This window comes from Phasianus colchicus, chromosome 3 (genome assembly GCF_987193195.1).
Source record: "Phasianus colchicus chromosome 3, bPhaCol1.hap1.1, whole genome shotgun sequence".
Classification (NCBI taxonomy): Eukaryota; Metazoa; Chordata; class Aves; order Galliformes; family Phasianidae; genus Phasianus; species Phasianus colchicus.
This window is the reverse complement of record NC_143438.1, coordinates 92,502,586-92,516,637: the sequence shown is the minus strand read 5'-3', so window position 1 is coordinate 92,516,637 and position 14,052 is coordinate 92,502,586. Positions and strand designations below refer to the sequence as shown.

General features: G+C 42.5%; 1 protein-coding gene across 4 annotated transcripts in view; it reads left to right on the top strand.

Annotated features, from left to right (window-relative positions):
* Positions 1 to 8,629: 8,629 nt before the first annotated feature.
* TSNARE1 (t-SNARE domain containing 1) overlaps positions 8,630 to 14,052 on the top strand; it is a 469,759-nt gene continuing 464,336 nt past the window's right edge. For 3 of the 4 annotated variants that reach the window (XM_031591285.2, XM_090138068.1, XM_090138072.1), the window contains exon 1: positions 8,630 to 8,739. The gene's annotated coding sequence lies outside the window, so the exon portion shown is untranslated. Of the gene's footprint in view, positions 8,740 to 8,774; positions 9,029 to 14,052 lie in introns of those variants that run through there. The other variant, XM_090138069.1, reaches the window with a different exon arrangement.

Below are 14,052 nucleotides of genomic sequence, written 5' to 3'. Positions count from 1 at the left end.
CACAAGTCTTATGAGGAGCAGCAGAGAGAACTGGGATTGTTTATTCTGGAGAAGAGGAGGCTCAGGAATGACCTTACTGCTCTCTACAACTACCTGGAGGGAGATTGTAGCGATGTGGGGGTTGGCCTCTTCTCCTGCGTAACCAGCAGTATGATGAGAGGAAATGCCTCAAGTTGCACCAGGGGAGGTTCAGGTTGAATGTCAGGCACTGGACCAGGCTGTATAGAAAGGTGGGTGATTCACCATCCCTGGAGGTGTTCAAGAAACATTTAGATGTTGTACTGAAGGACATGGTTTAGTGGGTAGTGTTGGCGGTACATGAATGGTTAGACTAGATCTTGGAGGTCTTTTCCAACCTTGGTAATTCTGCGATTCTGTGGTTCTTCTTTATCATGAGTGATCTGTTTAAACTTTACAGATCCTACGCAGTACATCCTCATGACCCTTCTACCCTCCCTTCCAAGAGACTGTGTAGGATTTCCCTGCTAATGAGTTGCCATGTGTTTCTTTTCAGTTGTTCCTTCATTGTCTCTTTGAAGCTTGATGGCCTTTCTTTTGCACAATGTCTCAGCTTTGCAAACAGCTTTAGCCCAGCTGCATGATTAGTACATTTTTTCTAGGAAATGGGAACAGTAGGTTGGAAAATTTCCATCTTAAAAGACTTGAGCCCAAGCCACCCACTTTCTAGGCAAGCAAGCTAATCCATAGGATGTTATAAAAAGGACAGATACTGCATTACAACACAGCCAAGGTAGTGTCAGTGATGATCATCACATGCACCCATAACACGCTTTTCAGATGAGCTTCATGGAGACATTTGAGAAAACAGTGCCTATTTCTAACGAAATGCTGGAAAGAAATTGTTCATTTCTGTTGCGACAGCAGCACTACTGGATATGCATATGTAAAAAAAGAAAAGTACATATCTAATGTTTACAGCAAAAGCATTGCCATGTGTGAATAATAGATGCCTAAAAAAACCCAGGCAATTGCTTTGTAGATAGCTTTGTAGTCATCTTAGTCCTCCCTGCCCCCTGCCACCCCCCCATAAATCAGGACTTAATTGGTAAAATTTCTTAATGTGGAGCTCATCTGCAGTGCTATAAGCAACATAAGACCTGATCAGTATAGGCAACCCATAGTAGGAGCACCTCGTTAGCCAAAGTGCTTTGTGTGGGTCTGTATAATATCTTGTTGCCTTGTTTCTTGCTCCCACTATCGCTATATGCAGTCACGACACTGAGAAACTTTAAGAGAGATTTAGTAACATAAATAAGGTCAAAGGAAAGCGTATTTCCATGATCACAGACTATCTGACAGCCATTCAGATGGGAAGGGAGGAGTTGATTCAAGATGCTAAATTTAATTAAAGCATATGCTCTTGGGTTTTGCAGTTAAATATCCTTAAATCTCCCTTCCTTTGTCTCCTTACCAGGTCATCACAAAGTTTTAAATCACTGTGAAAGGTTCTTGCTCCATTATTCTGCAATATTTTTTCCTAAAATTTGTTTTTGCCCCCTGTTCACTTCCTCAAGAGAAATTATAAAGAAATCCTCATCAAAAGGGTATTAAGACTATTTTCAAGAGGATAGCAAAATTAAAATCTGTGGATGACCAAACAGGAGAGAAATTATACCTTGCAAAGTTATTAAATTTAAAATAATACTGTTCATCATTATAAGACACAAAGGTAGTTAGAAGATTATAAGAAGCAAGTCTGTGATCATAGCCAGAATGTGTATCAATGACACAGACAAGGGAGATCCTCTCTGTGGAAGCAAAATTTAGGCTTCTGGAAGGGAAGCTGACGGTGCTGTTCTTTGAAATTATCCCTTTATCTTCTGTGGGAGAGAGCAAAGCATCTGTATAGAAGAATCACTTGGAGACAAAAGGGTCTCTGCAAAATAACCTGGGAAATTCATTGCATTGGTGCTTACTACAGAAGAAACTGGAGTGATAAACATCATAGACCTTGTTTGAGGGAAGAATCCAGTCAAGAGTCTGCCTGAAATCGTAGCAAAGGTAGAGATTAGAAAGAAAGAATAAACACAGACAAAACAGCAGGGCTACACATATTTATCCAAGAGTCCTAGAGAAAATCAAAGATGAAATACCTGAATTATTAACACCGATGTGCAGTGCATCCCTTAAACCTTCCCTAGTATGAGAAGACTGGAGAGGATCCAGGAGAGATCCAGGGAACTGAAAGTGTCTAAGTTTGACATCTGAACCAGATAAATCGGCTGCAACTTTGATGAAGGATGGTAAAAAAGATTTCACTACTAGGAAGTTGTTCTTACAGATCTCTTGATATTTTTTAATGGATTAAAAGGCTTGTGAATATTAATAACCCAGTAAATAAAATGTTCTTGGCTTTCCAGAAAGGTTTAACAAAAGGTGTTAAAGGAAATAAGCACCCATAGGATTAGATTATCCCCTTATTCGGTCCTGACCAATATAAATAATTTTTCAAAGGGAGGAAGCAGAGGGTAGGAGCACATGGCTGTTTCTCCCAGCAGGGTGTTAACCAACAGAGTTCCTTAGGGCCTGTGCAGGCATCTGCAATATTTGAGGTAATGACCTGGAAACCAGGCTGAGCAGTGAGGTGGCAAAGTTGTCTAACAGGCAGTCATTAAAGGTAGTAAAGGCTGGACATTGAGGAAGAAGTATTACAGAACAATGCAGTACAATGGGAGATGAAATTCAGGTTAGATAAAAGCACAGGGATGGGGAAAAACAATTATTATTTCACACAGAAAATGACAATGAGCTGACCCTTATTATGTAGGAACAGGGCATAGGGTTATGACAAAAACTCACCTCTACACAGCAGCTTTGTGCTCACTAGCAGAAGGGAAAAAGTCTCTTACATGATATTAATTGTCCAGAAGGGGATAAAAATCAAAACAAAGTATATCATCATGCAATTGCATCAATCTGGAGTTACCCACATCCTGAAAAACATGTACAGTTCCACACCAGGCATCTCAGAAAGGCTACAACCAAAAAGATTCAGATAAAGCCAAGAAAAGGCAGAAGCCACCTTTCTCATGGTTAATGTTCAGATGGACTGAAAATCCTTGGCCTTGACGAGAAAGTCTGAGTGGCATATAATTGATGGCATCTTCATGAGTAATTTCTTCTGGTGCAAGGACAAATATCTTCCTGTGAAGCCAATGGGATTCAAAATAAAGTCGTCAGTTTTTCATTCAGCCTGTACTAGACACATACACACAAAAAAATGAATACATTTTTTTATGGTTTTTAGTGGGGTCAGTAGATGGAAGAGACAATCCACAGGGACCACAAACCTCAAATTGAGGGTGGGAATAGTTGGAGACTGGTAGAGCACTCAAACATCTCCTCTGTGCTTTGCTTCTACTTTGACATTCACTGACAGACACTGGTGGAAGCAAAATGCTGAATGGATCTTGATCTGAAACAACAATGATGCTCTAAAGTTACAACAGAAAGTAGAATGGAGTAGTTGCTCCCATCTCCCTACATTTTCTGATTCCTAGATTCAAAAAGCTCACGTATTTCAAATTATTCATAGCTACATTGTGTAGATTTCTGAACTTTTTTTGCTGTTGTTCTGTAGATTTCTCTTCCTACTTTAAAGCCTGGACAGAAGACTTGAGAGAACTCCATCCAAGTGCTAATAAACTTTTGGGAAAAGTGCATTTGTACCATGGTATCTCAAGATGATTTTTTTTTTTTTTTTTCCAAGCAGAGTGACAGTGCCAACACTGCAAACATAGGGAGAGCTGGTGAAGTTTCAAAAGGGCTCACCAAGGCACTGAAGCAGTTAATCAGATAAAAAGACTTACACAGTCTACTGTGCTCAGCTTTTCTATTTTGGAAACGATCTTTTAGAAATCAAGTTCTAACATAACGCTCAACTCACTTCTGTATAATAGCTGGATGAGATCACAGGTAGAAAGAATGATTCTTGACTACGTAGTGCTGGTATCTGTAGCTCTAATAGCAGTAACCAAATAGAGACTTGATGTTGGTGGCAGGAATTCAGTTTTAGAATCAGGCAGCAAATGAAACATTTGTAGGTTAAATGAGAATACGGATAAACAAAGGCAGTTTTCCCATCTTCTAAAAGACTATGTAGATACCTGTATTTCAGGGTCCCACGTTCTGCTTACTTGATGTGCTTAGGTGTTTCACAAAGATATGGCTCATGGTATTCATTGATAATGGGATGTTATGGGGCACACCAAGGTACTAAGATTTTGATACCTGAAATCTCCCCTCATTTCTGTGATGCTCTCCTTGCAGGCTGGATTTCTAACTCCCATACTGCAGCTTATCACATGGGTTAAATATTTCTTCAAATTAAACAGGTGTAGCAGCAATGGCAGTACTCTTAAGTGAAAAGTAAAACTCCCTTCTTCATATTTACACATATTCAGATGGATTATTTTTTTCTTTCCAAACAGGCTATCAGAGGAGTTAGGCAGGATGAGGGATTTGTTCAAAAGTCCATTAGTTAGCTCCAAGTTTTGCTCCCCACTAGCTTGGTTTAGCCATGCTCCTCCTCTGTGCTGTTAAGACAGTTGCACTCAGCATGTGTTCCTTTAGCTCTGTCAACACTAATTTAAATTGCCATTCATCATTCCTGCTCAGAGTGGTGAGGAGTTCAGTTTAATATCTCTGGCTTTCATAAACAAAGATGATTACCAGGATTACTGGGAGTATGGGACACGCTTTACTGATGAGGCAATTGACTTATCACTGCTTCACATACAAAGCTTTTTATTTTCATTTGGGTCTTTTCCTAATACTGACACAATAATGTGTTTCTAGAAAACGAAGAGTTAAATCCAATGATGCTAAGATAAATCTAGGCATAAAAATACTAAAATCCACGTTTATGCCTGGGTGTAATCGACAGAGGAATGCAGTACAAAGTATTGAAAATAGACTCCTTATTGCTCATGATTCTTCCTTGTGATGTATCAGACCTGCCAGATAGTCACCAGCTTGGGACATGTATTGCTGCCATTGCAGTACTTGATGAAAACATCTGTTTTATGCCAGAATCTGCTAGGTCCTGGAATACAAGTCTCTCTTGGACTTTAAATAGACTGAAATAAGGCTGTACGGGGATTAGTTGGCATTCTCCAGCCTCCTTTTATTGTTGCTATAATATCTTTTTTATTAAATTGCTCACAGGTAACAACATACAGATATGCTGTGATAAGCTCTGTGAGCTGTACTGTTTTCAGGGAATCTTAGGTCACCGTCATGGAGCTCTGAAAATGGAAAATGAAAACCCACATTCAGACCAAATTCTATTTGTTCCAGTGCTTCTTGCAGTTGACTGGTTTGGTACATAACACATTTGACTGAAAAGCAGCATTTTTATCAGAGAAAAAAAACCAACACTTTCAGCTGTTCAATTGTCCAATTAATCCGGGATTGAAAAGTTAAGTGGTACTGAAAAACAGCTATATTTTGTCTGGTCGTCTTCAGAAAAGCTATAATTCCTATACAAGTACTACGGATAACGCAAAAATAACAGCAAAGGGAGGCAGTAGTCTGGAAAGAGGAGAAAAGAGAACGCTTCTCCTTGAGATTTGCTAAGAAGCTGGAGTAAATGGAGAAAGGAACCTCTGAAAAGAAGCATTTTTGGACAAAAGGGGAAGATTCCTTAGGTACAAGGCGATGAAAAAACTATACTAAAATATAGTTCCTAGATTATTCTAAAATCTGGAGGAATTGACTTGTACATACCTCAGACAAGTATTTAGGGTTTGTTCTTCATGTTGTTATAATAAGTTGCTCTTAATTCTTCCTTTAATGTTGTGGTAGACATCTTGGCTGTCATGTTTATATGGCTATTGGGAAGGACTCAACAACTGTGGGTGAATGTGATAAATTAAGCAGTAATTAAAGCCTTCTTGTGATACACCATTTAATTACCTCTCTTTTCCTGCACATACCAACATTTTTTAGCGAATCCAAAACAACAGAAAATTAATAGTAGCTTTGATTTTATGAGAAGCAATGTTAGGACCAGAAAACAAATTATATCTTGAGAGACCCAAATGCCAATTCCTTATTCTTCATGGAAGTTATTCTTTGTACTCCTCCAGTCTGTGAGGAAGTTATGTAGAATTTATTAGGAATGAAAGCCCACTGGGTTATATATAAGAATATAATGCGATCTAACAAAAATTTACATTTGTTCCTCTTTTTTTCTTACATTATAACTGAATAGGAGATACACTGTTCTTTTAATAGTCCCAAAGATATTTGGCCATTGTAGATTTATCATTTTCTATTAAATCCTTGATAACATTTTCATAAAAGCATGACTTGCTTTATCATACATCAAACAAAGAAACTCATCAGATGATATTAAAAAAATGACAGTGGCAGTTGATTAAAAGCCAGGAGGTATTATTAAAGCAAAACCAAATAAACACAGTCCAAGAAAAAGTGATCCAGAGAACATGAGGATAACCTTTCTCTAAATGCTTTAATAGTATAGCTCTGGGAAGGTTCTGATTTAAGGTGATTGACAAAACAAACTTGTGAGTCAAAAGGAAACACCTTTCACATACTGGAAGGAATCTCCTGAAGACACAGACATCTAACCAGATAACAGTCTCACTGTCAATCCCTTACTGTTATGGGATGGAAAAAAAAGCTGTTAATTTTTTTTTTTCTGAGTTCAAGGGGATAGATGACCTCCAAGGGGTTCCTTTCCAACTCAAACTATTCTATGATTCTATTCAATGATTCTATGAAAACTATTAACGACAGATGAACAAGCAAATGGTGATAACAAGGACCAATCCTAATGCACACAAATCGACTGCACGTAAAGCCCAAAGTCCTCAGAAAAAAAATATCCCAAGAGATACGTAGTATTACTTTTGTATGAATGACACACTTATTGATTAAGCAGTATTTCTTCAAAATGCAAAACAAGCAAGATGTAGAGACTGCAAACCAAAGCACAGTTTTATCCCACTATAATTGCTATGGTTGTTCTCCCCAAGAATATTTTGTCTTTATCTTGCATCAGCAGATATTTATATATATTTTACTTATTTACTTTCACAAGGGTCCCATCAAAAGTAAGTATGACTTGTACTGCAAATTACTGGACTATCCTGAATTTTTAGTGGGTTTAAACTGCAATTACTGCTTACTGTAGGATTAACCTGCTCTTCCTCAGTGGCTCAGTGGCTTACTAACTCCCCCAGCAAGAACCAAGTGTGTTGCGCATGTAAGTGCAGTCAGGATTTTGCAGACGGCAGGTAGAACAGCTGTATTTCATTCTCAGTGCCTTTCTTTTCCCTCGGGATTTTCTGTAGAGGCCACACAAGTAAATGATTTACCAATGCAGCAAAAGATCGAGGAAAAAAAAATGCTCGGATAGTGGTTTGGTGTTGTAAAATCCTTAAGTTTATGGAAGCTTAGGCGGCCCCTCAACCCTTTTAAAACTTTTTTTGGCAATGCTGTTGGTGCAGAATTATATTTCTGAAAAGGCAGCTGGCTTGTAAACCCCCTGTAAAAATGAATTGTCATTTAAAGGCCTTATCAAGAAAATCCTTGCTTCATAACCCCTTTTGCAAAGCCAACCATTTCCAGCTCACTTAAGTAAAGCTGCTGTCGCTTAGCAAATAAAAAGCAATTCCTTGCAGGTACAGTGTGAGCTGGAGCTATTTTCTGGGCCAACAAATGATCTGTTGTAGATGATCTGTGTCATTAATGTTACAAAAGATCGCTAAGATCATGTAATCCTACTGTCAGCCCATCCCCACCACGTCCCTCAATGCCATACCTACTCTGTTCTCGAACACCAGGGAGGGGCAGCCTGTTCCAATGCCCCACCACTCATTCTGAGAAGAAATTTAAGCTAATATCCAACCTAAACCTCTGTTGGTGCAACTTAAAGCCATTATCACTTAACCTATCAGTGTGATGTGGGAGAAGGGGTTAACTCAGGCAGATGACACCAAGTTAGGAGGGAGAGTTGATCTGTCAGAGGGGAGAATTGCACTACAGAGGGACCTGGATAGACTGGATGGATGGGCCAAGGCTAACTGCATGAGTTTCAGTAAGACCAAGTGTTAGGTCCTGCATTTTGGTCACAACAACCCCAGGCAACCCTACAGGCTTGGGGAGGAGTGGCTGTAAAGCTGCCTGATGGAAAAGAGACCTTGGTGTACGGATGGACAGCCGGCTGAATATGAGCCAGCAGCGAGCCCAGTTGGCACACTGTAATGGTGAGGGTGCAACAAAGCACAGCAGAGGATATCGAGGAATTGAGGCAAAAAGGGAGAGCAGCAGGACGGGAAGCTGCAGGGGAAGCCCTGTTTAATCACGGGAGGGACAATGAGAGAATGTGGAAAAGAAGAAGAACGAAACCAGCTCGTAGCTGACAGAAAGCACAGGCTGCAAGCACAGCGCTCTGATGTAAAACTGCCTGAGGGGAGAGAGGGCGGGAAGCACCGAGGGACGGTGGGCGGGACAGCGAGAAGTGTCTGCCACGCTCCATTCTGATTGGCCACTCAGGGGGGAAGGAGGCGTGGCGAAGCATCGCGGTGCCCGCTGGGAGTTGCAGTCCTCTGCGGCACCTGAGGAGCTATGGGAGGGCCGGTGGCGGACTCCGGTGGGCGGAGGCGAGCACGTGGTCAGGGAGGGGCCCCGCGCGCCCGCGATCACGTGATGTTTGGGTGCCGGCGGCACGGCGCGGGCGCGCGGCGGCAGGTGAGGGGGCACGCGCGGCGGCGGAGCTGTCCCCGCCCCCTCCCCACCCCGGGGGTGTGCGCGACCCCGGGATGGCAGCGGGGGTCTGGGGGGGGAGGGTAACGTAAGGACGTGCCGGGTTGAGGGTGTGCAGCGTGGGGTCACACGTTGCACAGGGGTGTGTGTTTGCGAGCGGGGCTGGCCTTGCATGTGCAATTATAGGCAGCTGTCGGCCTTGCGCGGGGTTTGGGAGTGTGTTTGTAACCTGGGAGCGGCAAGGCCGGCGTTGCACGGAGCGTGCATGCACAAGGTGAGGTCTCTGGCTTGCTTTTTTGCATGTGCACGGCAGGGTCTGTGGTTGGTGTTGCACGGGGCGTGCATGTGCGAAGTAGGTTCTGTTGTGAGGCGTTTGTGGGTTTGCAAGGTGGGAGCGGGGCTGGCCTTGCACAGGGCATGCATGTGCAAGCTAGAGACCTGTTGGCCGTGCATAGGATTTATGTTCGAGTTTGCAAGCTAGGATGAGGACTGGCCTTGTGTGGGGTGTGCACGTGCAAAATGGGGCCTGTTGTGCAGAGTTCGTGTGCTTGCATCATTGGAGCAGGGCTGGCCTTGCAGACGGCTTGCACGTGCAAGCTAAAGACTTATTGGCCTTGCACACAGTTTACATTGATAGTGCTTGTGAGCTGGGAGGAGCTGTGGGGTTTGCATGTTGAAAATAAGGTCTGTGCCTTGCCTGCCATAGGGGCATGCATATACAAAGTAGCATCTGTGGCATGGACTTTGGGTGCTTGCAAGATGAGAGCACAGCTGGCATTGCACTGGAGGCTTGCATGGAGCCTTGCACAGCCCTGTCTTGCACAGGGCATGCCTTGCACACAGCATGCATGTGCAAAGTAGAGATTTACTGGCCTGGCACAGGGTTTGTGTTTGCAGCCTGGAAAGGGAGGACTGACCTTGCATGGGGCATGCATATGCCAGGTAGGATGTATAGCATGGAGTCTGTATGTTTGCAAGCTCTAAGAGAAGAGCTGACCTTCCACAGGGTGTGCGTGTGCAAACTAGAGACTTGTTGGTCTTGCATAGGGTTTGTGCATTTCTGAGCAACCTGATGACAAGACTGGCCTTGCTTAGGGATGTATGCCAAGAGGGACATGAATGCTTCAGTTGCAACAGCGGGTTCAGCTGGTGCAAGGCTCCAAGGCACGTGCAAACCCAGTGCATCTTAGGAAGCCTCTGGGCATGGGTGTTCTTTGCTTTCTCAGCCCATGTGGCTGTGAATCAGCTGCTAGGATGGAAATGTCATCCTCAGACTTGTAAACAAATGCTTTTGGGAAAATGCAGGTAGAGAAATAAAAATCTCATTGAGGAGAGAAAGCACTGCTTTGCAGTAGTCCTTGGCCAACTTTATTGAACCTTTTTTTGTTGTATGAAGATTAAATTTAGTCCTAGCTACATGGGACAGCATTTGGGAAACTGTGTTTCGGTGTCTTTGTGTGCATATCAAAAAAGCAGAAGGCTTTGCAACCTGGAAGTGTGTTTTCCTTCTGCCTCAAATGCATGGAATGTACACTGAGAAAGCTTGGGCTGTTTGTTTTTTTAAATGCACTGTGATGCTTGCAGCTCAGGCCGTGTCCTCATGTGTTCTGTGCTCCCATACAAGTGCCCACTTGTTTGCAAACTCAGAGATGGCACGTGTGCACTGTGGGATTGGAATCCCAAGATTTTGCTTATCAAGTTGGGTAGAAATGTAGGATTGCATAGAAATGGGGACATATTGGTGTTGCATGGTCTCCTTTATTCATCTAACAGAATCATAGAATTTTTTGAGTTGGAAAGGGCCCCTAAAGGTCATCTATTCCCTGCAATGGGAACAGGGACACCTACAGCTACATCAGGTTGCTCAGAGCTCTGTCCAGCCTGACCTTGAATGTCTCCAGGCGTGGGCCATCCACCATTTCTCTGGATGACTTGTTCCAGTGCCTCACCACTCTTAGTGTAAAAAAAAAAACTCCTTCCACTCACCTCCAGGTTGGTCTCTGGCTATTCCCATGTTGCTGATGATGCTCTCCAGACATCAAGCAAGCAGGAAATAACATCCACTGCTCCCTCCCTTGCTGTTTTGCTTGTGTCTGTTGATGCAATTAAAAATAAAAAGCGCAGCTGCCCCTGATGTGGCTTTACAGCATGTGGGAGACACTGAGCTCAAGTGTAAATGTAATTGTGCATCCTCTGCTATCCTGGCTTCTCAGTTACATCTCCCTGCCTGCTTTCTCTTGACTTGTGTCTAAAACGAGAAGGAGAGCAGGAGCTTGGAGAAACTTTTTGGTCATGGAGTGTTTGCCTTGAGTTTTATAGTTTGTATCATCATATAAATATAGAATATCCCAAATTGGAAGGGACCCCCAAGAATCACTGAGCTCAATTCCTGGTTCCAAAGAGGACCACTCAGAATTCAAACCCCGTGTCTGAGAGGGTTGTCCAAATGCTCTTTGAAATTTAGCAGCCTTGGGCTATATCCACTGCTTTGGGGAGCATGTACCATGCCCACCACCACCTCTGGTGAATATCTTTTTCCTTATACCCAACCTGAGCCTCCCGTGTTCCTGATGAAGGGTGGTGGAGACGTTGGACCATGAAGGTTTGGATATCATCCTCTTGGATGAGGATAAGTTGCTGAAGCACCTTGTTTTGTGATTACAGAGATGCCCTGAGGATTAACGCTGGAAATTTGTGTGCTTGGCATCTTCCTAGTGTTGGCTTCGCTTTGTTCAGAGGATTGCAGATGATGCTGAGAGCAAAATTTGTATGCTGTCCTTGGCTCGTGGCCCAGACTTGTGGGTGGAAAGTTGAGTGTGTGAATGATATAGGGCTATACAGACTCACAGAATCATTAAGGTTGGAAAAGACCACTGAGATCATCCAGTCTAACCATCAACCCATCACCACCATGCCCACTAACCATGGGTAATGGAGTTACAGTCCATGGAGGTGTTCAAGAAATGTATAGATGTGGCATTGAGGGGTATAGTTTAGTGGCATGGTAGGGTTGGTTGATGGTTGGACTGAATGATTTTAGTGGTCTTTTTCAACCTTAGTGATTCTGTGATTCCCTATGATGCCTGTTGTGAGGCAAGAAGTCATTCTTGTGTATCTTCAGAAGTTTGCACGTTGATATTACACCACTTAAAATCTAATTAAAACAACAACAACAAAAAAAAGCAGAGAGGAGGCAAGCTGTAAATGAATGAGTCTGTGCTTCCCCTCGCTTATAAATATATATCAAATGGTATTTTGAATTGCTGATTCTTCTGGGAGTTCAGAGATATTTAAATAGCAAATGGGAAAGGGTAAATAATATCAAGATAAAAATAAAAGCTTTTGATTCCCTGCCTGTGCTGTAAATGCATTCTGCTCGATGAAAATTGAAAGAACTTTAAGAAAACTAATTTACTTTTGCTGTTTTTGTCTTCCTTTCTATACTTCAGCTAGATTGAGTGGGCACCTGGCTTTTGCTTGGCTTTTGGTGTGTCTTCTGGGGTTGCTGTCAGCATGAGTAATGGTGTAAATCTGTGACACCTGAGGGCAGGAGGAGCCTTTGTATGTGTTTTGCATAGGATTGGAGTCATCAGGATGAAGCTGCTAACGGGGACTTCTGTGTCCATGTCTGATGTTGTGGTTGAATGGGTGCCATGGATGGACGGATACGTCCCATAGATGAACAGGGGACTGAGTCCTTCCATGTGGTCTGTAGTGTCTGCAAAGCAGATATGTTTGGCTCTGGTGGCACTGAAACTTCATCCAGCTATTTAAACATGAGTGTAATTCACAAAACAAAGCACTGCAGTGTATTTAAGCTCTGATGTTTGCTAGCATAGAACTGCAACGCGTCTCCTCCAGCAGCATCCCCAGCCCTTCATAGTGCATCTTTTTTGCAGCCTACTTTTAGACTCATGCATTTACCCCAAACCTGGCTACATACTTGCACTGATGCTGGCAAAGCAATGTTACAGATATGAAGGATGCTCATGCCTGTTGCTTGATGTTGAGTGCCCATAAAACTATGTATGAAATGAATGCTACAGCTCTGGTTGGAAGCATGTGCTGTACTTGGGAATCCTGCTGTATTTTTCTGCTTATCTTGCAAATGCTGGCAAGCAAAAGGTTGTGAAGAACTTCTAACCCTTCATCTTGCATTTTAAAGGAAACTGTCTGGGTTAACCCATTTCACATAGACTTCTGTTTGCCGTGTGAGATGAGAAGAGTCTCAGATATAATATGAGGGAACTCCCAAACTTTTTAATAGATGCTTTGGAAAGAAAACGTTGGAACAACTTGCTGAGGAGCTGTGTGGTAGAGTTTATATATAAAGCCATGAATGCTGTTTAGCTTTCTTTTTTTCCTTTTCTCTTTTTTCCTTTTTTTTTATTTTTTTCTCCCAGAAAACCCTTCTTATTTACCACTCACATGTGAACAACTCATGACTGTTACCACAGCCAGCACTCGTTGGTGCTCATGTGCCCTCAGATTGGGGGAAAAAGCAGTTTTTTGAGTCTGTTTGGAGAAGATAAGATACTGTCTCACTATGTTTGCGAGCAATGCAATGGTGGCTTCAAGTTTGGGTAAAACTTGCGGGAGGAAAACGTGGGCAGAGTTTGATGGCTGTTAGGTACAAAGCATCATCTGAGAACTTCATAGAGGGGGGAAGTGTTGGTATGTAGGAAAACTGTTGCGAGTGCCATTGCTAGAGGTTGGAGATCATAGAGTTGTGGTTTTTTTTTTTTTTTTTTAATGAAGCATTTTCAGTGTGAGTGAGCAATTTTCCCTCCCCGGTGTTATTCAGAGAATGCCACATAACATCCACATTCCCTCCTTGAGTGTAGTCGTCAGCAGATAACCAGCATTGAAATTTTCAGTGTGTATAATTTGTTCAGAAAACACATAAGCAGCAAAAAAAGGACTTTTTTTTTATCAATATGAGCAGTGGCCACAACTAAATGTAGATAACTGCAAGTCCATTGAAGCCAAATTATTACCAAATGCTTTGCAGCATCCTTACATGGCTCTCATTATCCCATCTTGGAGGTTTTGTTATGCTCTGTATTTTTCTAACTTCTATGGCAAGAGAAACACTGCTGTGCATCAGCTTGGTGATGGGAAGGTGAGATGAGGCTGCAGGAACTATGCTGAATTGCTGTACGTGGTTGATTTTCTTCATTTGCTATTTATTGCACTTCCATCTGCCTGGCACTGGGGCCTGCGGTCAGTGAGCTCTTGAGTTTGTGCAGTTTTAGTGTTGTTTCTCTTGGGCCATACCGTTCCCAAAGTGTGGGCTCA